The sequence below is a fragment of the Triturus cristatus genome, chromosome 4_1, assembly GCF_964204655.1.
Source record: "Triturus cristatus chromosome 4_1, aTriCri1.1, whole genome shotgun sequence".
Taxonomy (NCBI): domain Eukaryota; kingdom Metazoa; phylum Chordata; class Amphibia; order Caudata; family Salamandridae; genus Triturus; species Triturus cristatus.
In genome coordinates, this window is record NC_140585.1 from 555,564,045 (window position 1) to 555,588,586 (window position 24,542).

A 24,542-nucleotide genomic window follows, 5' to 3' on the forward strand; every position below is an offset into this window, starting at 1 on the left:
GGGACGAAAGACAAGTATAGTTTTATGCCCATCAATGCTGACATTTTTTTTTATTGGGTATGGAGATCTTGTCACTTTTGAGTTTACATCGGCCTTTTATCAATGGGCTTGGAAGTCACAAAGCTAAGCAAAGCTTCAATGCTGACACAAGGCATACAACTCTCCTCGACCCTCTCCCTTCCATGGGCCCGCCTGGATATCTCCTTGAAGACTGACATTCTCCTGAATCATCACAACAATTCGTAGCTCTTGGCAGTGGCGTAGAACTATCGTCGTGAGCCCTCATGCAAGCAAGACTAATACCCCCCAATCCAGAGTTTGGTACAAAAATCATCTATAGTTGGGATCCCGGTGGCCTCTCACAGCCCTGGACCCCAGTGACGCTGCATTTGCCGCAGTACTGATAGCTATGTCCCTAGTTCACATTCAATTTACTGAATCAACACTCTCTTTGTGACTGTAAAATGACAGGATAGCACCATACAGAATGGTTCATCACCTAAATAAATAAATATTAACTATCAACCTGGACAGAGTCGCAGAGCATAGGTGTCCCTTGTCATTTATGCTGATGAAATTTCTGCCTTGGCTCCAAACTGTAGAGCAGAGAGACTCTGCTTCCTAATGTATATTCCAGCCCCCAAAATCACTTTAGTCCTGCTAACCCAGTATCCTCTGATCCCTGTAACACAGATTTGTTGTTCAAAACACTCTATTTTATCAACAGAGGAGTTTGCAAGTTAAGCCTCTTATACAAAAGTACTTGGTTCACCAGGCAACTCTCCACACACAGCCTCATTTCCAGACTAGGGTCTTACTTTGCCCCTTCTGATAAAGATCTCCATAGAAGGCAGCACTCTTGGTGGCTACACGGGCACCTTACTCAGTAATCCCATCTCTTTCATGCCACATCGTAAACCACATTTTTTGAATCCACCAAAAATGAACTATCAATGATGGTATCTACCGTGGGAGACAGAGATAGGAGGGTAGCCTAATACTTCAAGTGAGTTTTGTCTAAGCTCCCTCAGTAACACTGCAAGGGTGGCCTTAAGGTGAGGAAGGTGCTTTGGGGGGTGCAAGGATCAGCACCCCAATAAAGCAATGTAATTAAAGAAATAGAACATAATAACCAAGGTAATTAATGGAGAAATGTAGCAGATAATTGCCACAGATATTTCAAGAAGGTTAATAAAGGGAAACAGGAGAAAAATTTGTTGACTATTTTAATGAAAGTCAATGGTAGTTCTCATTTACTGAAAGTATTGGAACTCAGTCCTACCTTATGTCAGATAGTTAAGAATTCAGAACAATGATGGTGCCGCTGTGAGTTTTTTCAAAGTGTCCTGGGCGAAATGTAGGTCTGTTCGTAAGTACAGTTGATCAGTTAAGAATTGTGGTTGGCCCAGTTAAGAAGGAGACTTACGCAACAAAACAAAAAGTCTCTGATACACAGTGAGATTTCTCCCAGTGTGTCAGTGGCCTGTTTTGTCATTTTCATTCCACATGTAATGGTTTGTATCAGTGTCAGAGGGCCCACCCTAAATGTCAAATTTTACAACATACAGAAACTGGTGGCCCTGTGTTGTGTGGGCTGTCGGGTACAGGTTTCCGAAGACAGAAACCGAGGAGGCTCTGCAGTCAGCAAATGTGGTTGCCCTCCTAATGAGCTGGGGAAACCAGAGGTTTGGCAAAGCAGGACATAGGGCAGTCAACAGTGGATGTCTTGCTTCTGCCAATCACTAAATAGAATGCTCACTTACTTATTTTGAGCACTGAATTCACCAGAGTAGAGGATTTCAAAGCTTGAGCTTGCATAGTCTTCAAAAAGTAAAATATGCCGATCAGGTCATTGCAATATATAATATTAAAGAAGGTTGAAGAAGGTGTGTCTCAAAGTCAAATGCTGGAAGCAGTGTCATCAGATGTGCTAGCTGTATTTTCTACATTGAGTCTTCTTTTGTAGGCTTGAAACAGTTCTTCATTTATAAGTGGGCAGAGGACAGAGCTCAACAAGCACAATTAAGTTTCTGAGAGCTTCTGGTGAGAGCAAAAGTTTGTGGAATCTGAAAAAGCTGCGACCAGATTGAGGTGCAATCGAAGGCTGGGTAAGAATGGTCTCCCCTGGACTGATGTTTGAGCTCAGTCTTCTTAGGGGCATCAAAAAAAGTATTAAATGTTTCAGAAAACTTTTTTTCACTCCTGGCTGGAATACTTCAGTTAAAGTTGTTCTCAATCAAACAGGACTTAAAATGCATAGCTAATCAACCATGACGGTACCAAAGCACTTACATCTCTTTTGAACGGGGTGCCAGTGGAGCTTCTTGAGGTGGGGGGTATTGTGGATCCGCTGTGGGAGGTCGAGGATGAGTCTGGACACTGAATTCTGTAGGTTTGGCAGTCTCTTCAAGAGGAGCAAGCTGATAGATATGTAGAGTGCTATGCCATAGTCCAGACGGCTGGTGACTAGGGCTTGAGTGGCGGTTTGTTTGATGCTGACAGGGAGCCATTTGAAGATCTTACAAACCATGTGAAGAGTGAGGAATCAGGTGAAGGAGACTGCATTAATCTGATTTTTCATGGTGAACTTGCTGTCCATGATGATGCCAACGTTGCGGGCATGGTCTGTTGGAGTGGTTGAGAGTCCTTGTTTGGAATGCCACTAGACATCGCTCCACGAGAAGTAGTTGTTCCCAAAAGATTAGCACTTCCATTTTGTCTGTGTTGTGTTTTAGGCAGTTGTCTTTCATCCAGTCAGCAATGCTTGTCATGCACCTGTGGAAGTTGGCCATCATGGTGGATGGGTCTTCTGATAGCGAGACGATGAGCTGAGTGTCCTCGGTGCAGGATATGATCTAAAGTCCATGGGTTCTGGCGATGTTGGTCAAGGGGGTTATGTAGATGTTGAACAGTGTAGGGCTGAGGGACGAGCCTTGAGGGATGCTGCAGATGATATTGTTAGGTTCCAAGGTGAACGGTGGTAGGCAGATTCTCTTGGTTCTTCTGGTGAGGAAGGAGGCAGTCCATTTGAAAGCCTCTCCTTGAATTCCAATTTGGTGAAGTCTTATGATAAGTGTTTTGTGGGATATGGTTCGAAAGCTGCTGAGAAGTCGAGGAGGATCTGGCCTGCTGTTTCTCCCCGGTCAACGTGGGTTCTAATGTTGTCAGTGGCAGCAATCAGGGCAGTTTCAGTGCTGGGGTTGGTGCGTAATCTGGATTGCTAGGTGTCCAATAGATTGTTGTTCTCCAGGTGTTCTGAGAGTTGGTGGTTAATGGGCTTTTCATGGACTTTGGTGTGAAAGGAGAGCAGAGAAATGGGAAGATAGTTCTGGAGTTCGCTGGGGTCAGTGGACAGTTTCTTGAGAAGGGGTTTGACCTCTATGTGTTTCCATTCTTCAGGGAAGGTGCTCCTGGAGATGGATGCACTGGGTGCTCCTGAGTGGACGGAGTTCATGATGGCTGTGGTGTTTTGAGGGATGAGCTGGTGTCATATGGTGAGCAGGTGGTTGGGGTTTGCATCTGTGGGAGCGAAGAGGAGCATGTTGGTGGTGGTGGGTTGGGGTTTGAAGTATTTGTAGATGGTGGTGATCTTGTCATGGAAGACATCTGCCAGGGTGTTGTACAGTTCCCGGGAAGTTGAAGAGTTCTTTTCTTTGGTTGGAACTGAGTTAGATGCGGTGGGCAAGTGAGCTCCTTTTCGTCTATATAAAGAGTTAGTGGTATTGGTTGAAGGATGTCTTGAGTGTAGCTCAGTCTGTAGGTCCTTGTTGGTGCGCCATTTCCTTTCCAGTCACTTGCAGTTGCGTTTTGTGGTTCTCGGTTCCGTGGTGTGCCAACTGGCCTATTTGAATGATCTGAGTTTGATGAACTTGGGGGCGGGGGGGTAACTCTGTTGGCGTAGTCATTGATCCAGGCTGAGAAGTTCTTGACAGCCTGTTCTAGGTTGGTTGGGGTGTCAGAGTGGGAGGTAGATCATGTGATGATGAAGTGGATGATGGCATGGTCTGTCCAGGTGAGCTCTGTGACATTGCTGTAATTGACTCTGTCACTGGTTGTGAAGATGGGGTTGAGTGTGTATCCTGTGATGTGTGTGGGTTTGGTGACAAGTTGGGTGAGGCCAATGTTGTTCATGCTATTGGGAAGGTTGGCAGTGTTGGTGTTTTTAAGGTCGTTGAGGTCTTCGAGGAAGATGTAGTGTTTGGAGTCAATGGCGAGCGCGACGATTAATTCAGGGATGGCGCAGCAGAGACTGGGGTGAGGTCCCGTAGGTCTGTAGATGAGGGTGCCTATGAGGGTAGGTTTGCCATTGATATGGAGATGGAAATTGAGGTGGTTCATGATCGGGTGGTGTTGTCTGTCGTGGTGGTGCAGTAGATGGTTTCTTTGTGGATAATGGCGATTTCATCTATGTGAGCTATCTTGTAGCCATCGGGCATTACTGAGGCAATGTCAGGTGCAGATGCAGGGTTGAGCCAGTTCTTGGTGAGGCAGATGACATCAGGGTGAAGGAAGTGAGGCTGTCCTAGAACCTAGTGGTGTGCTTGCAGAGTTATGGTGCAGTAAACAGGTGCTACGACTGATTGTGGAGAGGTGCGGCAGCAGTTTTTGTTGCGGAGTCTGGGGTCCAGGGCATGGAGCTTAGCGGCGGTGTATCTGCAAGTAGCAGGAGAACCAGGGTCCCTGGCGCTGGGCGAGGTCCAGTCACAGATGGGCTTGACTTTGGGCTGCCAGCAGCACGGCTACACTGCAGCCTCCATTACATAGGTCCTGGGAAGAGGGAGGGGCATTGGGAGGCAGAGGAATTTGCCTGTGAGGGTAGGTAATGGGAAGGAGGTGCGGTGGGAAAAACAGCAGGAAAGTGAGCAGGCGTAAAACAAACAAAAAATTTAAAAATAGCAGTACAAAACTTAACAAGTTGAACAAAATTGAACAGAGATGAGTTAAACAAGGTTGAGCACAATGGCACAATAACAAGTAAACAATGCAAAGACCAGGGAGGCAGTGAAACAGCAAGAGGGGAGATGTCACAAAGGACCTGCTCAATGGGAATGCACTGCTGCCTCCATTAAGCAGGTCCTGTGAGAAGGGACAGGCACTGGGAGGAGGTGGGCGAGGTCAGCAAGGTTGGGAAGCAGGAGGGAGATGCAGCATGAAAATCTGCGGTAAAGCAAGCTGGCGGAAAACAAAAAGAAATTAAAACAAAGGCAGTACAAAACTAAGCAAGTTGAACAACATTGAACAAAGATGAGGTAAACAAGGTTGAGCATAATAACATAATAACCAGTAAATAATTCAGAAACCAGGGAGGCTGTGAAGCGGCAAGGGGGGAGCTATCACAATTGACCTGATTGTAATTCTCTCAAATCAAAGAGTGACCCTCAGACCAGTCACATTATGGACAATCTTTAGCACATCACTCTACTGGTGTGCTCCATAATCTTTCTTGCTCTTACACACAACCAGCCACAAGGCTTACAACATGCAGGCTGTTTGCTACAAGGAGCGTCCACTGTAAGTCTGTAAATTCTTTGTTGATTTTATGAGTTACAAAACCAAGAATGCCCCATAGCTTTTTAAAGTATATCAAGAAACCAGCTTCTGTAATGCTTATAGTTTGTACACAAACTCTCAATACATAGAGCCAAGAACTAAACCATGGCTTCTAATTGTTTTTCATTTTATACCAACCGTGCATTACTCGATATTAAAAATTTCAATATATGAAAATAGGATACAAAGGAAAGATAAGTGTTGAGACAGGAATGTCCCTTGCATGGTATTTGGATTGACCCTAATGCATGTGAAACTGGTATCCTTACTTTTTGTTGCCCCTGCAACCATACTACTCTAGTATGTGTACTGTGGCCTAGACCTGTCCCAAATAATGTCAAGATCCAGAACCCGTCTGTGACCTGGAAGGCGAATCAGGAGTGTCTTCATAGCCAACATGGGATTAAATTGTTCAGGCTACTGATCCCACTTGTGTAGAGTTCTCCTTTAATGTGACCCTTAGATACTTATTCTGACTTTCTGTGTGGGTGCCAAGTGTTTGTCCGTAGGGTGAATGAGTATCATATGTCTGGTTACCAGATTATATGTAGATTATGTGTATGGTGAGAGTGAGTGCTTAAACCAGTGGGATCCATTTTGGATGGTCCCACGTGTAGCAACATGCAAGCAGGAAGGTGAATACAGTTTCCCCAGGCAGAGAGTGTGTATTGGCTGCATTCCTGTGGCTGGATGGTGGACACTCAGACACTGAAGTGAGGGATGGAGACGGGACTATCCTTAGAAAATTCAATGAGGTTCCTTTAGCAAGGGGCTGATGCCATTTCGTCGACTGTAGAAATGAAAGGTGGGTCGGCAGTATCTATTGTTGAAAAAGAGTAGGTTTCTTGACAGAACCTGCAGTTTTGTCTTTCCCTAATTGCTGCTTCAGTAAGGCTGATGACACGCAGGTGCAGAGATCACACACTTATCTGTGCCCTTGTTTTAGATACTCTTGGAGCCAGCCCCATTGCTAACTGCTATGAGAACCATGACTTTTCACGGTCACTAAGCCAGCAAATTACATTTGGAAAGAAACCACCCATTATTGGTTGCACTACTTTAGGCAATAGATCCAGATCCAGTGTTTTAGAGATGAGTGGGAACAGGGCTCTAACTGGCCGACTTCGTTCAAAGGCAACATTCCGCTTGGCCAAGAAACAGAGTATTCAAAGAGCTTCTGTATGACCAAGACTGGTGTCTGCATGAAACCCAGTCTCCCAGAGGTGGGAGGACATCACCTAGTCTACACAACTTGTTGACGCTGTGAGTTTGCCTGCTGCCTAGAAGCCTGCATGTCTCCCCAGCAAAGGAAGTATAATGCCTGGCCCAGTAGCTGGAGATCTTGTCCATTAGGAGAAATCCAACTGTATTCCTGGCTTTGGAACACCAGCAGCCACTAGCTGCCATCTGGAGCTAAGCCAAAGCCAACCTGTAATGTGAGGGGTCTCCTGATCTGCTAGTACTGTTCCTTAGTGGACAGAATAAAGAAATCAAGCCCGAAAGCAGCACTGGGTTTTCCTGCACCCTTGCAGCCTGCCCAAGGTACCGGTGCTGATGCCTGACTTTGGCATACCTGGTGAGGGAGCTGTCATTGCCTCTGAAACAGAAGCCATGTTCTTGACTGAGAGGATGCAACTGCTGAAGATGATCACCAGACTCATCACAGCTCAGAGGTTGCCTCTGCCAAAGATAAGCACCCACTAAGCAGGCTTGCTGCACTGCTCATACCCAGCAGTCGGATTCAAGTCCACCACTGAAGTCATACATCACCAGAATTTAGGCTAAAGGTGAAGGTTGGATGAATGGACGTGCCAATGCAACTGAAGCAACTTCTCCATGAGCAGGAACAGCGGGCCCTAAACGTTAAAGAATGAATTGGTTGTGCAGAGGTAAATCTGTTATGAGAACACAAACTGTTGCAAATGTGGTTATTTTTTGGCAAGAACTCTTTCAACTGATCTACCAATTTTCCTACAGGCTAGTCTCTAGTGAGCTGCACCTCTGCCTGTTCTATGGTTATACCTGTTCTTTGGTAGAAATCACCAACAACATTGGAATATTTTCCTAAAACGGGGAGGGGGTACCAAAGTGGTTTTAATGCTTGACTAGGAATTGTAGGTGCAAGCACAACCATGTAACTGAGCCCCTACTGAATGCAGTAGTATTTTATTTAGTTGTAATATTAAAGTATTTTCTTTTTACGAGGATACACACTGGGTTGGACTGCACATTATTGTGCCTTTCTTTTACTGTTGAGTTCTAAGCTTTGGCACCCCCACACTACCTTCTTGAGAAGTTTAGGACTGCTCATCCTTGTTACCCTGAGAGTCAGGTGCAGAAGGGGTGTACTTGCAGAGCTGTAGAACTATTATCAACAGTACACCATTGGCAAATTACCTCATCTTCTACAGTTGCTTCCCAGTTACCTGTTTGCCCTTTTGCTCCCAAAATGGTGTCTGAGACTTAGCATTTTTTAAATGTACCTAACAATCAGTATGGAATAAGGGTTATTTGTGCGGCTCCGAATTGCAGATGACCCATCATGCCAGATGATTAGTAGGGTATTGTGGGATAAGGGTTATTTGTACGGCTCTGAATTTCAGATGCCCGATGATTAGTAGTGCGTTGTGAACAATGGGTTTTATTGGGAAGTCACACCTATAGAAAAAGTATCTAGATATTAGCAAAATGCCTACTATTTGTTTTCCCAACGCTTCTCCTGATAAAAACAGTTACCTGAATGTATGAGTGGGCTTATAGCAAAAGACTGGAAATGCCCACATAAGCAGCCTTTTGATGGCAGGAAATGATGCTTTTAAGATAGTTGTTTAAAATAGTTTTTTTGTCATATTTGGGACCAGGTTTGGTGGGCACCTAAAAAAACCTATCAATTCAGTCATTATAGAAGAATAAAGATGTAAGAAGATGCCAAGAATACATGACTGACACAACTACTACCAGTTTTTCTTAACCAATGAGTTCTGCAAAAACGTTGGTTAACAAAAACAGAATGTTCTCACATATATTTCATGGAAAGCTTCAGAATGTATCGCCTTTTTCAAACGTCCCACTAAACTGGATGACCACACTTCTCCTGATACAAATGGTGCCCCACAAGTGTGGGTGGGCCTATCGCCCGGCATAGCAAAGCCCTAAACACTTAACAATGGGAAGGGCTAAAAAGTATCTTTAAAGAAGTTTGTTCTTGGGATGTGGAAAGTACACTCTTTGGGCACAGGTTGGCTGGCACCCATGGACATCTACCATCCTCATACCTTTTTTAAAACAAGAGAACTTGAGGAGGCCTTGGTTGGATTGCGTCAATGGATGCCAACACCATTTCTCTAAAATGCTGCATAGATGTCCAAGTGTGAATGAAAATAAATCCTTATATTTATGTGAAGAAAGCTCTGTAACTTCTGGTCAGCAACAAACATTATACTATCCTCTGTTATTGCACTTCTGAAAATCAGTACATGACAGGAGTGGGTGGCCCTTTGTCAGCATACAGGAAAGGGTCTAAACTTTGGCCATGTGAAGTGGCGCCATTGTGATTTACGTTCACCTTGGATGTGCAAATGGAATTATTACTAATGCAAAGACTTTACAAAATATAATTTTGCACTCATAGTTTGAGGTACCAATACAGAAAAGTATGGTAAATGGGTGTAATAATGTGTGGCAGTAACTCTACACCAAGCGGCCGACAGTGGGCTTTCCAGTGTGAGAGTACCATAAAACGTTGTTGAAAACTCCCAAAGCTGTGTATTAGTGGGCATTCACAAACTTTTCCAAGGTACAGTCCCACACTGGATATTCCTGTAATGCTATGGTTATAGTTTTCCAAAAGTATTCTAAACAATGTGTAAATTTCCTCCAAACTTCGGCGTAAAACCACCGAAAAGATGTATGATTTTCGTGGCTCAGGCCTACAGATCGGATTCCATTTCTACAAATACTACTTTTGGTTCAAGGCCATTGGTTTCAGGAAAGAATATCTGTTCTCATTAAAAGTAATTGTTGTCGGGTTAAATTTGCTAGACTGGGAAGGTGTTTTCATTTGTGAGGTTCAATCATACAGAGAACAAACGACCAACACTTGAAACGGTAGGGAAACGTTTGTAAATGATCTAACATACATATGTTGACAATGACTTAATGGTCGAAGGAGCAAGAGGGTAATGAACTATAATGTAACGTAAAACATATTCTTTTTGCCATGCACTATGCTCCCCGAAGTGGCATCAAGGCAGTGGGCACCACCTTTTTGGGTCAAGGTTGACCCTTGACGGACATGTGACAGACTGTACTTAAAGCATGTCTTTATGTTGGTAAGGCCCTCAAATAGGAGAATACAATCTGGAATTCAGGTTTTCTAACAACCTTTCAACCTTAAAGATTTTAGACCCCTCGAAGTCCAGCTTTCTATGAGGGATGTTGATGCAGACAACTCTGGTCACAGCCCTGGCTGAACTGAGATTAAATCCAGATGCAAGCTACTCTGCTGGGCTTCTTCTTTTACATTTTTCCTCCACTTTTGATACAGTGGATCCTACTATCTTGTGCCACCATTTGATAGCGCTAGACCATCATGTAGTGGTCCTGACTTGATTTCGTGCACACTATCTTAGAAGGAGAGTCACATAATATGTTCCCCGGAGAACCTTGAGGTCTTCTTCATGGCACAAGGTGGTTGTTCCTACGTTTTCCCGCATCCCCACTGGAGGCCGCTCATTCCAAGTTCAGGTTGCCCGAGTCTGGAACCTCCTGCAGGCGACACTTAGACAGGTGTCGGACTTACTTACCTTCAGGAAGCTGCTGAAAACCTGGCTGTTCCAGCAACAACTTTAAGGTTTCTTTTCCCCGTTAGGGACAGCAGCTGGCCAGCCACGTGGTTCATTAGCGCCACAACACTCTTCCAGAGTAGCTTTGCGCTTTACAAATACACTTTAACATTAACATTAGCGTTCTTGGTCAGAGATAGGCTCTGGCACTCCACCATTGGGTTCTGAGCAATTGTCAGTCTCTTGCAGATTTCAAAAGGGCTTCTCCTTTTCTCCAATTTTGTTTGACATGTTTATGCAGTCGCTAAGATCCATCTTTAGGTTCCATGTTGTAGATTCCCTATCCTACGCTGATGACTCTCAGTTTGCAATCCACATCCATTCTAGCTTCAGCAGACTCTCCTCTATGGCGTGCTTCAATTCAGGCCTGGTTGGGTTTTAACTTGCTGAAGCTAAATGACAATAAGATAAAGAGGCTGATCTTTGGCCAGGGTAGTTTGTGAAATCCTACTTTTTCGTCCACTGAAATGAGATGTCCTCAAACCCCAGTTCCTAATGTCGAGGGCCTTGGTTTACGCTTTGAGAAGAGACTGTCCTGTAGAAAAAGTATGCTCTGTGACCTTTCATCCCTTAGCACCTATAGGCTCTGGTGGTGGTAGCAGCCATCATGTCTAGAATAGGCCATGTTGTAGTTGAACTAGACTAGGTATGGTGGTCAAGTTTGTGTTCAATGTCTGCAAAAACGACGATGTTTCTGACAAACACCAGTCCGTACATTACTCCCTGTGCAGCAGCATGTCAACCTCAGAGCTCTTTGCTTAGTACCCTTGGACTTTATGAGGAAGAACATACCTGGGAAGTTGTAAAAGGTGATTTAATGGCATGTTTTTAGTAGAAACCTTCTTTGATAGGTTTTTAGGTCACGCCTGAGCCAGCGCGCATGCGCTGCTCTGCAAGGCTTCTAGTGAGGACTTCAAACTCCGACCACATGCTCATGCGTGTGCTTTTTCACGCTACTTGCCTTTGCGTGTGTCTTTCTAAGAAAGACAGCACGCAAATGGCCAAAGACGGCAGCATGTCCCGCCTTTCTTCTTAAAGTTAACTTTCATGGCCTAAGGCTCTCGGGAGCGAGCAGGGCGCGCTGCATGCTACATTCGAGGAGGTTCAGGTTACTGATTAACCACGACCGCACTTGTTATTTATTTATTTTACAACAGCGTAGCAGTTGCAGCTTGTATCCTTTTCGCACTGTTCTTTTCTTTATCTTTTTTCTTTCCTACATTTTAATTAATCATTCTAACGATGCCATACTCCATGTTATAAATATACATTAAAACTGCCCGACATGCATTATGATACATGCATTATGATACATTGGCACATACATAACAGCGCATGAGCGTGCAGGCATCACGTCGTCTTGGAATGGATTTCCTTTAATATGCAACTCATTCCAAAATTAATGGCCATACATCTAGATGCATGTGTTCGTATGATGGTGGCAACTGGTATTAGTGAAGCCAATATCTGAACAATTTAAAGTGAGACTTATTGGCTTTGCCAACACCTGTTTTTATTGTCTTTTGGGACTTCTAGTCCTTATTTTATTATATGATTAACAGATGTGCAAGTCCTAGAATTCAAAGTCAAACCATGCCTAAATGAGTATCAGGCATCAACCTGTGAAACTCTTCAGGGGAGTAACACAAGCCCACGCAAACCCCTGCAGTGCGTGTATTCTTGACATTACACAGGCGTTAGAAGTGTTAACCTTTACACAGAGACATCTCTCGGTTGCACACATGTTAGAAGTGTGCACTTGCGGTATGGGTAAGCTACCCGCTAGACAGAACCACGTTCCCACCACTATGCTCCTTTGGTTCATCTGTACATTTTGTATAGCAGAGCTATCTCTCAGATTGCACAGACATTTCCTTCTAAGGCCTAGCCCCCAGGCTACACTGCTTCTATATAATGACTGATTAAACATAAGTCAATCAAGTGAGCAGGCCAGGATCACAATGAGAGTCAACAATGAGCTAGAGATTTTTCCTTTTAAGCTCAGCCTCAGGCATTGTTAATTCTGCTGTGCGCCCCTCCTTTCCAGTTTTCTGATTGACGCTGCATCTGGGACTATGAACTCACATAGGCTGCTTTGATTACTTAAATTAGTTTCACGGATACAGAAAATATGCTTCTTTATATACCCACTCACCCTGTCTTTTAAAATATGACACGTATCTTTGCTTTCTACTCTGTCTCTTTCTCTTTATTTCTTTCATTCTTTCTACCTCTTAATCCAAACACCGGGCTCTAAAGGATGCGTCTTTACACCTGGACCCCTCCCCGCCCCCTAAATACGACCCTTGCCCAGATTTGCTGGCAGATGGTCTGGGTGGTGTTGATTTAGGGGCACCCTCCTGAACCAGGCCGAGTGGATTGCAGGCAGTCTCTGTGCCTGTGTTTTCTTGCTCTCTCTCTCTCTCTCTCGTGCATTTAACACAAGGACTTTCCCGCTGGGTTTTCCTGGCGCCGCTGACATCTGGCTGCACCTCCCCCATGCGTACTTTCATTCTCTCTTTCACTTTCCATTTCCCCTCAAGCCTGCACGCTCCACCACCTCCCCACTCACTCACTAAGTTATCACTTTTGTTTTTAATTAGGAAATATTCTTGGCAGTTGTTGACGTGCCTCTGGCTTAGTTCTCATCAGCTCTTGTAAAGTGACTCGACTATTCTGCCATCTCTCTTTCTTATCCACGCACTTTGATTTCTTATCTCTGCTTTCTTCGTGTCTTCTCCTTCCTCTTTGCTGCTTTCTCATCCCAGTTTCAAAGGGGCATATTATCAAGCCAGGCGATAAAATTATCGCCGCTTTAGCGGCAGAAACCTGCTGCTCGTTGTGCCGTTTTGCCGTTTTTGCCCTCCTGTGCCCTGACTGCTTGTCACTGTTGCCTCTGTTGTATTTAGTATTTGTATTTGTTTTTTGATTCTGTACCTCTGTTTCCTGCTTCATTGCCTCCCCTGGTGTGACCCCCGCTCCCCGATTCCCGCCGCCGTGACATCGCGGCCCCGCCCCCTTTTCTTCTGTGTCCTCCCCGCGCCCGCCTCCCAGCTGCTCCTCCCTCCCACTTGGCCTTAAATGGAGACCGCGCGGCGCAGGTGAGTGTGACCTGTCCTCAGGACACCCCCGCGCCGCACGGCCCTCTAGCTGTGTCTGTGCCCCCTCGCTGCTGCTCGTTGTGCCGTTTTTCCGTTTTTGCCCTCCTGTGCCCTGACTGCTTGTCACTGTTGCCTCTGTTGTATTTAGTATTTGTATTTGTTTTTTGATTCTGTACCTCTGTTTCCTGCTTCACTGCCTCCCCTGGTGTGACCCCCGCTCCCCGATTCCCACCGCCATGACATCGTGGCCCCGCCCCCTTTTCTTCTGTGTCCTCCCCGCTCCCGCCTCCCAGCTGCTCCTCCCTCCCACTTCGCCTTAAATGGAGACCGCGCGGCGCAGGTGAGTGTGACCTGTCCTCAGGACACCCCTGCGCCGCACGGCCCTCCAGCTGTGTCTGTGCCCCCTCGCTGCTGCTCGTTGTGCCGTTTTGCCATTTTTGACCTACTGTGCCCTGACTGCTTGTCACTGTTGCCTCTGTTGTATTTAGTATTTGTATTTGTTTTTTGATTCTGTACCTCTGTTTCCTGCTTCATTGCCTCCCCTGGTGTGACCCCCGCTCCCCGATTCCCGCCGCCGTGACATCGTGGCCCTGCCCCCTTTTCTTCTGTGTCCTCCCCGCTCCCGCCTCCCAGCTGCTCCTCCCTCCCACTTGGCCTTAAATGGAGACCGCGCGGCGCAGGTGAGTGTGAACTGTCCTCAGGACACCCTCGTGCCGCACGGCCCTCCAGCTGTGTCTGTGCCCCCTCGCTGCTGCTCGTTGTGCCGTTTTTCCGTTTTTGCCCACCTGTGCCCTGACTGCTTGTCACTGTTGCCTCTGTTGTATTTAGTATTTGTATTTGTTTTTTGATTCTGTACCTCTGTTTCCTGCTTCACTGTCTCCCCTGGTGTGACCCCCGCTCCCCGTTTCCCACCGCCGTGACATCGCGGGCCGCCCCCTTTTCTTCTGTGTCCTCCCCGCTCCCGCCTCCCAGCTGCTCCTCCCTCCCACTTGGCCTTAAATGGAGACCGCGCGGCGCAGGTGAGTGTGACCTGTCCTCAGGACACCCCCGTGCCGCATGGCCCTCCAGCTGTGTCTGTGCCCCATCGCTGCTGCTCGTTGTGCCGTTTTGCCGTTTTTGCTCTCCTGTGCCCTGACTGCTTGTCACTGTTGCCTCTGTTGTATTTAGTATTTGTATTTGTTTTTTGATTCTGTACCTCTGTTTCCTGCTTCATTGCCTCCCCTGGTGTGACCCCCGCTCCCCGCCGCCGTGACATCGTGGCCCGCCCCCTTTTCTTCTGTGTCCTCCCCGCTCCCGCCTCCCAGCTGCTCCTCCCTCCCACTTGGCCTTAAATGGAGACCGCGTGGTGCAGGTGAGTGTGACCTGTCCTCAGGACACCCCCGTGCCGCACGGCCCTCCAGCTGTGTCTGTGCCCCCTCGCTGCTGCTCGTTGTGCCGTTTTTCCGTTTTTGCCCACCTGTGCCCTGACTGCTTGTCACTGTTGCCTCTGTTGTATTTAGTATTTGTATTTGTTTTTTGATTCTGTACCTGTGTTTCCTGCTTCACTGTCTCCCCTGGTGTGACCCCCGCTCCCCGATTCCCCCCGCCGTGACATCGCGGCCCGCCCCCTTTTCTTCTGTGTCCTCCCCGCTCCCGCCTCCCAGCTGCTCCTCCCTCCCACTTGGCCTTAAATGGAGACCGCGCGGCGCAGGTGAGTGTGACCTGTCCTCAGGACACCCCCGTGCCGCATGGCCCTCCAGCTGTGTCTGTGCCCCATCGCTGCTGCTCGTTGTGCCGTTTTGCCGTTTTTGCCCTCCTGTGCCCTGACTGCTTGTCACTGTTGCCTCTGTTGTATTTAGTATTTGTATTTGTTTTTTGATTCTGTACCTCTGTTTCCTGCTTCATTGCCTCCCCTGGTGTGACCCCCACTCCTCGATTCCCGCCGCCGCGACATCGCGGCCCCGCCCCCTTTTCTTCTGTGTCCTCCCCGCTCCCGCCTCCCAGCTGCTCCTCCCTCCCACTTCGCCTTAAATGGAGACCGCGCGGACGCACAGCGGACACGCGCAGCGGGCGCGCCGATTGTGCGCCGAAGGCCCGCCAAAGGCAAGCCCGTCTGCGCCCGTCCGCGCCTGGACCGCGCCCAGCGCCAGGACCCCTGGCCCCCGCCGACGCCTGGCCACACGATGGACCTACGACGCCGCCACCCTCAACGCCGTCCGGAACCCCGCCTGCTACCAAGCCACCCCGAAACGCACCCACGGACCCTTCGCCTGCCAAGCCTGCCGATTCGCCTGCCTCCGGACCTGCACCGCACCCGCCAAGCCAGGCACCAGCAACGAGCACCTCAAGTGCATCCTGCTCAACACCCGCTCCGTCCACAGACACGCCGTGGAACTCTGGAACCTGCTCGACACTACATCACCAGACGTCGCCTTCCTCACGGAAACCTGGTTGAACGCCTCCTCAGCACCTGGCATCGCCATCGCCATCCCGGACAGATACAAGATCACCCGAGGGACCGCGTCAACCAGACGGGAGGAGGCATCGCCATCGTACACAAGAACACCATCCGCATCACGACCAACTCCGACGACACCCTCACCGCCGCCGAACACCTCCACTTCCAGATACACACCGACCCCAAGACGACCCTCAGAGGCACCCTCATCTACAGACCCCCGGGACCACGCACACAATTCAGCGAAGACATCGCAGACTTCATCAGCCCGCACGCCCTCCCCTCCGCTGACTACATCCTCCTAGGGGACCTCAACTTCCACCTGGAGAACAACGACAGCAACACCGCCGCCCTGCTGGACAACCCGCTAACCTCGGACTCAAGCAACTGGTAAACACCCCCACCCACTACGCCGGCCACACGCTTGACCCTGTCTTCTCCTCCAGAAAATACATCTCCTTCAGACACTCCACTGGGCTTCATTGGACTGACCACAGCTGCGTCCACTTCAGCTTCAGAAGGACCACGGCCCACCACCACCCGCAACAGGTTCCTCGCAGGAGCTGGAACAAGATCACCGCCGACCAGCTCACCACCTCTCTCAGCCAGAACCCTCCCACCAGCACGACGGACCCCAACGAAGCAGCCAGCAACCTCACACAGTGGATCACCAACTGCGCAGATAACCTCGCACCACTGAAGACCCCTCCCAGCAGACCCGGCAGCAAGAAAGCCTCTTGGTTCACCGACGAACTTAAGAACTCCAAGAAGAACTGCATCACCCTCGAGAAAGCCTGGAGCAATGACCAGACCACAGACAACATGACTGCCCTCAAGCACGCCACCCGCAAACACCACCAGCTGATCCGCACCACCAAGAAGACAGCATTCAAAGAACGACTGGACAACAACGCCCACAACAGTAAGGAACTCTTCAGCATCATCAAAGAGCTCTCCAACCCCAGCACCGGAAACAACGATATCACTCCCTCGCAAGACCTCTGCGACTCACTCGCCTCAGCAAGATCGCCTACATTCACAACAGCTTCGGCGCACAGACCACGCACCCAACCTCCGGACCAACGCCCCCCATCACCACCCTCTGCGCCTGGACCCCGGTCAACACCGAAGACACCACCCGCATGATGAACACCATCCACTCCGGATCACCAACCGACCCCTGCCCCCACCACGTCTTCAACAAAGCCGATTCCATCATCGCACCCCAACTCCGGGACATCATCAACACCACCTTCAACACCGCCACCTTCCCGGAGAGCTGGAAGCACGCCGAGCTTAGCGCCCTCCTGAAGAAACCAACAGCAGACCCCACCGACCTCAAGAACTTCTGCCCCATCTCGCTCCTCCCTTTTCCCGCCAAAGTCATCGAGAAGACCGTCAACAGACAGCTTGCTGCCTTCCTCGAGACGAACGGATCCCTCGACCACTCGCAATCCGGTTTCTGAGCCAACCACAGCACCGAGACCGTCCTCATCGCAGCCACAGACGACATCAGATCCATGCTCGACAACGGGGAAACAGCGGCCCTCATCCTCCTGGACCTCTCCGCTGCGTTCGACACAGTCTGTCACCGCACCCTAGTGCAGAGCCTCAGCAACATTGGAATCCAAGACAGGGCACTGGAGTGGATCATCTCGTTCCTCACCGGAAGATCCCAGAGAGTCCGCCTCCCCCCATTCGTATCCGAGGCCACCGAAGTCATCTGCGGCGTACCACAAGGATCTTCACTCAGCCCCACCCTCTTCAACATCTACATGAGCCCCGTCGCAGCCATCGCACTCCAACACAACCTCAACATCATCTCCTATGCCGATGACACCCAGCTGATCCTCTCCCTCACCAACGACCCCGCCACCGCCAGAACCAGCCTACACGATGGGATGAAAGACGTCGCCGAGTGGATGAAGAACAGCCGCCTGAAACTGAACTCAGACAAAACGGAAGTCCTCATCCTGGGATCATCGCCCTCCGCCTGGGACGACTCCTGGTGGCCCCCTGCCCTGGGCACCACTCCCAAACCAACGGACCACGAACGCAAGCTGGGCTTCATCCTGGACTCCTCCCTCTCGATGACCAGACAAATCAACGCCGTCTCATCATCGTGCTTCAACACCCTGCGCATGCTCCGAAAGATCTTCCGGTGGATCCCCACCGAAACCAGGAGGACGGTCACCCCGGCTCTCGTCACCAGCCGTCTGGACTACGGAAACACCCTCTACGCCGGAACCACAGCCAAACTTCAGAAAAGACTCCAACGCATCCAGAACGCCTCCACACGTCTCATCCTGGACATCCCCCGTCACAGCCACATCTCCGGCCACCTGAGAGACCTGCACTGGCTCCCCGTCAGCAAGAGGATCACGTTCAGACTCCTCACCCACGCACACAAGGCCCTCCACGACCTGGGCCCCAAGTACCTCAACAACCGCCTGAACTTCTACACTCCCACCCGCCAGCTACGATCAACCAGCCTCGCCCTCGCCGACGTTCCACGCATCCGCAGAGCCACCGCCGGAGGAAGATCCTTCTCCTACCTGGCAGCCAAGACATGGAACTCCCTCCCCATCCACCTCCGGCTAACCCAGGACCATCTCTCCTTCAGGAAGCAACTCAAGACCTGGCTTTTCGAGCAGTAACGTTCCCCTCTCCCCCAGCGCCTTGAGACCCCTCCGGGTGAGTAGCCCGCTATACAAATGTTATGATTGATTGATTGATTGATTATCAGCAAGGCGAGGCGATAGAATTATCGCTGCTTTTGCGGCCGTTTTCGGCCGAAAAGCAGCGATAATTTTATCACCTAATTAGCAAGCTCACGCTAATGCGTGAAAACTTGCGTTAGCGTAGGAATTCCTAACGCCCAGCTTTGCATCTCTAATGAGATGCAAAGTGGGCGTTCCTGACCTGACACGACAGGAGAAATGTCGCTAAGCGACATTTCTCCTATCATCAAACCCCACGCTATGAAGCAAAGCGGCAAGAAAAGTAGCGATAACCCCTGTTATCGCTACTTTTCTTACGCCAGCTTCAGGACTGACTTAGCCATGATATCCTATGGAAGGTGGATATCATGGCTAAGTTTGTGAGTCCCTATCATCAAGCTAACGCCACATTGCGTGAGATTATCGCTGGGTTTCCAGCAATAATCTCACGTTAGGCACTTAGCGTGAGGATTTTTATCGCTTTTGAGATGGGCGTTGCTAATAGCACGCTATCTCTGCGATAAAAATCCACGCTAGCCGGCGATAATTATCCTAGCGCTAAGTGCACTTAGCGATACTTATCACCGGTTGTTGCTGATATGCCCCCTAGTCTTTCTTCCTCCGCTCTTACTTTCTCCTTTTTTCTTCTCCCTCCAATTTTCATATCTAATTTTCTCTACTTTTCCTCTCCCTCAGCCCATGCTCTTCAACCTTCCTCCTGCCCTGCTCCACCATTCGTGCCAATCCCTGCAAATAAACGTGTGCCTCTCTCTTCACTTCTTGTAACATGCTGCATGGCTAAATACTTACAAGGTCCCAAAGGTGAGACCTATTGGCTATGCCAATGCTTTTTTCTTCTTGAAACAGTCCTAGCGCCCAGAGGCCTGTAAGTGAGCGCTGCACTCTTTATAACGTACTCACACCGATGTTATACTTCCACGAGGAATATCAGACCATGCGTGATTGAGCACTTTGCTTCACTTTACATACACTTTAAAGAAGGACTGCACCAGGTGCCTGCAACATCATGTACAGAAACTCTTCCGACCTCCGTCTGTTCCTAATGTTAGCGCCAGAAGCGCATTCTTGTTGTCATGCCGTGTATGTACTACAAAGCCCTGCGAGAAACGCGCTTTCAAAAGTGCAGTCAACTAGAAATCCTGAAAAGAATAATGACTTGTTCCTTGGACCGTTTCCCTGTCACTGGGCCAAAGGCCCAGGCCTGCGTGGAGCACACACTGCTGGTGTGCGCATGTTTTTTAAACTGCAAACATGAATTCATGATTTTCAGCACGTCTTCACAGCAATAACCGTCTGGTAAAAACTTAGGGGCAGATTTACAAGCCCCTTGCGCCACTTTTGCGTCACTTTTAACATGGGAAAGTGACGCAAAAGTGGCGCAAGGGACTTGTAAATAAGCCCCTTAGTTTTAAAAGACTTGCACCACTATCTCTTATGCCAACTAAATTCTGTATGAACTACCTGTGTAGTCTTCCTTAGCTGTTTTAATGAGACAAGGCGTGTTACAGATAACCAGAATTACATTTATGATGCTGGTACGAGAATCAAGTTCACAAAGATTACCAGTGTAAATGCATACTTTTCTTTTAAAAGAGAAACTGCCCTAGTTTTAGTTTTCTAGCTTGGCGACCCATCATTTGGTTTCAGTTTTTTTAAACAGATTTCATTGAGTATTAAATCAGCACCTTACAGTAAGCCAAAAAGAGGCATCAAGTAATGCACCAACAATACATATTCATCTATCATAATCCACATTTCCCCAACTATATCCCTCCACCCACCACCCCAAGTTGCGTCTAAGTGTCAACCCATCCGTTACATACATTTGCCCCCCACAATGGGTTGGCGTACCCAACACATTAAGAGTAAAAGTCCATTATAGTAGCTTTCCAATTCCTCATGATTTTCCTTGTCGCTGAATAAAAGCTAAGTCCTGGCACCGACTGGTACTTTGGTTTTGGCAGTGTGAGGAAATCTGCTCAATAAAAAGTGTCCCGGGGTGCAAGGGACCTCCCTTAGTGTGATGTCTGCAAATGTATAAGTTCTTGCCTCCCAGTAGTGTGCTATCCATGGGCAATTCCACAGCATGTGGATGAAATTTCCCCTCACTTCCCCACATCGCGAACACATTGCCCCGGGTTGTATAGAAATATCTATTTATTTTCTCTGGGGTTAGGTATGTTTTTTGGCGGATATAGAAATTGATTAGTTTAAGTTAGGTGTTCTGTGATACTTTGGGGGTCCGATCCAGCAATGTCACTCAGTCACCCTCGGGTATGGGTATACCCAAGTCTTCCTCCCAAGTGACCCGTAGAGTCGCTGGGGCTTCAGCATATCTTCCCTTATTGCTCTATATAGGCAGGTGACTACTTGAACATGCCGGAGGATTTGACCAGGTATTGGGTACCCCTGTGGGGAGCGTATTCTGAGAGTTCAGCACCCCAGTGTTTCAGAACTGCAGCCGTCACCGCCCTATGTATTTAGAAAGTGTCCCTTGGGTAAATCAAACTCTAATCAGAAGTCTCAAAGGGAATGAGCTCCCCTATACAGAACAAGTCGCCCAATCTGTCAATTCCTGCCAGTCCCTTCCATGTAGTAGCAGCAATAATATTTCCAAGGGCATGTCAGGCGAGTATGCGACCCGCATTCGAGTCTTTTGTAAACTCCTGACCCAACAGTGTCGTAGCACTCGGAATTCCGATGTATCCTCGGCATGGGGTCGCACCGACTGCAGAAGTGCTCCACACAGCTGGTGCAGGTGAGGTACAAACGGTTCCATCTCACGCCCTTAGGTCAGTCTCCCCGCCAGCCACTGATTGAGCTACTGGAGCTGTGGCGCAAGGTAGTACATTTCAAACTCAGGGACAAACAAACCACCCCCTCCCACAGGGCGCTGTAACCTCGTTAGGGCTATTCTCCTATGACCCGTTCTCCATATAAAGGCAATAATGAGGGAATCTAATTCTAGGAACAGCGCCCAGGGGATCTAGAGTGGTAGAGTCATGAAGAATTACAACAGTTGGTGAAGGGCAAGCATTTTAAGAAGAGCAATCCGTCACTCCACGGACAGGGGAAGGGTCTTCCAGAAGTCAGTGCATGTGCAAAGCTTGCGGACGGCCTTCCCCACATTCCTGTCCAGCAAGTCAGCCCGGTCATGGAATACTTTTACCCCCACATATTGCATGCATCGGGGCTCCCACTTGCAGCATCGGGAACAGGCAAAATATCTGCCAATTGACCCTCAGTCCTGATATCAAACCAAAGTGCCTGCCTCCATCTAGGTCCGCTGTCATGTTGCGGAGAAATATTAAGAGGTCATCTGCATACAGAGCAATGTAATGTTGCTGATCACCAACCAATATTCCTCGATACCTGTCCTCTGATCTAGCACAGCTAGCTAGTGGTTCCATCGCTAGTGCAAAAAGTAAAGGTAAAATGGGCAGCCTTGTTTGGTCACACAGCCTAATGTTATAGCTCTCCAAGTTAGCCCTACCTGCCCTCACTCGGACTTAGGGATCCGTATATAACAGCCTAGTCCCTGCCCTAATTGTAAGAGCTCTATCACAGAATACAGAAAAGTCCCACTCTAGATTGTCGAAGACCTTCTCTAACGGCTGCGAACACCGGTGTATCCCCTCTGTTATAAGCGTTGGTCTCCAGCAAAGGTCAAGAGTCTCCTGATATTAATTGCTGCATTGCAGCCTGGGAAATATCCCTGCCTGATCTGGGTGGACTAGTTTAGTCATGAAGGGGAGGAGTCCGGAGACTAGGACTTTATAGTAGATGTTAAGCATGCATCGAAAATGGTCTATATGCTGTACAGTCATGTGCAGGTCTCCCCATTTTAAGCAGTAGAACCACTACAGCCTCCTGGGTGGAGGGCGGGAGATGGCTCAAGTCCTTAGCCACCTTGCAAAGCTTTATTAATTTAGGGGCTAGTACGCCACTGTATGTGGCATAAAATTCGATGGGGAGCCCCTCTGTCCCAGGTGTTTTCCTCCACGCCATATTCTTCAGCGCCCCTATTACCTCCTGCGATATGATTTCCCCCATAATTCCTCAGCTTCCTCAGGTGTGAGGGCCGACAAGGGTATCAGGTTCAAAAGGTCCTGAATTGCGTTTTCTGTGTGTCTGGATACGGTCATGTAGCGGCTAGCGCAATAGTATCAGAAATATTGGTTAATACCTACCTGTCTATAGAGCTGAGCCCTTGGTTATCTCGAGTTCCACAATGACCGAACCCCATTTAGCAGGGTTAGCAAGCCAGGCTAGTAGAGATCCAGTTCGATCACGTGCTGCGTGCACGTGTAGCATATATTCCCTGTAGCCAAAGCATCTTAGTTTTTAAACTTTCTTCTGGACGCTCTTTGATAGGGATCTGCCACACAATTGTAGTCCTGTTCCATAATGACCGGCTGTACTAGGTAGGGGGCCAACATCCTGGACAGGTCCCCCTGGAAGGTCCCCTGATCTGCATTCGGGGCATATACATTAATAATTGCAAAATCCCAGCGGCAGTCCTACCCACCACTACTATGAAGCGGCCCCCAGGGTCTATCAAGTCCCCAGCGTGTTGGAAGTGGACACCGGCTGTATCTAGACAAGCATCCCTGTCGCATAGACAGAATAAGTAGTGTAGTAGGCCTGACCTTGCCATCTTCTCTGTACTGCAACCCCTCTTTGGCTGCAAGCTGTGTTTCTTGCAGTACTACAAAGTGGATCCCTCATCTGTTAAGGTATGAAAGTACTTTGTATAGTTTGGTCATGCTATTAATTCCCCAAATGTTCCAGGATATGAAGTTATAATTCAGGATGGTTGCTATTGCCCTGAACTATAGTCTAGTAGAGGTGCCCACCATCTGAGCTCGAAGGCACCACAGAGCACAATCGCCCAGGACTGGGACATAACCGGAAAAGCTAATGGAATAGTTAATCGGCAGTTCCAGGCGTCACCTTGGGCAGTTCCATGTCAGAGCCCTCGGACAGGCTGGATCTGTGGTCAGAATCTGAGTCTCGGGAGCCACCCTCCCCCACTGTTGATAAGGGACACGTTCCACTGCCACTCATCGTCACCACCACTGCTCATAGTTGTTCCCATTGAACTTCCTCTCTGGAGGGGAGCACTCTGCCAGCAGAATTAGCCCTGTGGTTCGACCTTGTCCTCGTGGATTTCCGATGCGGGGGATCCTGGCTGAATGTACTTGGCAGGTGGCGATCAGTCCACTCCAATACCTCTTTTTGGGTCTGGAAGAATTGTACTCCATCTGATGTCGTCACCCTCAGGCTGGCAGGGAACAACATAGCATAAGAAAGGCCTAGCTTCTGGAGGCAGCATTCTGCCTCCAAGAAAGTGGGCCATTGCTTTGGACCTCCCTGGTAGAGTCTGGAAACAATATAACCTTGTTGTTCTTGACTTTCAAGTCTCCCTTCAGTCTATCTTGGTTCAGGATGTGATCCCAGACATTGTGGTGCAACAGTCTGGCTACTACAGGTCTTGGTTGTGCCCCTGTGGGCAGCGGGTGCGCTGACACCCTGTGCGCTCTATACAGTGCATAGAAAGGGGAAAGGTTCTCTTGCAGCCCCCCTCCATTTGTTCAGGCAAGCCAATCGCCCACCCTGATGTTATTGCGGCGCAACCTGTTTTCAGCATTCACTGCCCTGGCCTCAAGTGTATGCACCTTAGCCTCCACATCAGTGAGACATTTGTTTAAAGTAACCAGGGTTGGAGGGACCTCTGATCAGTACCTCTCCATCATGGAGACTCGTTCTGCCAGGTTTCTATGATTGTCTCTAGGGATCCCCATATCTGTCACCAGAGTGTCAATTTTAGCCTCCAGGACCTCTCTAGAGGCTGTTATGGCCTGCAGGA

The 24,542-nt window shown here is 48.6% G+C and overlaps 1 protein-coding gene across 1 annotated transcript in view; it reads left to right on the plus strand.

Annotated features, from left to right (window-relative positions):
• The window catches only part of CAMK1D (calcium/calmodulin dependent protein kinase ID), a 1,392,645-nt gene that overhangs the window by 1,240,522 nt on the left and 127,581 nt on the right, over positions 1 to 24,542 (plus strand). The window lies entirely within an intron of this gene.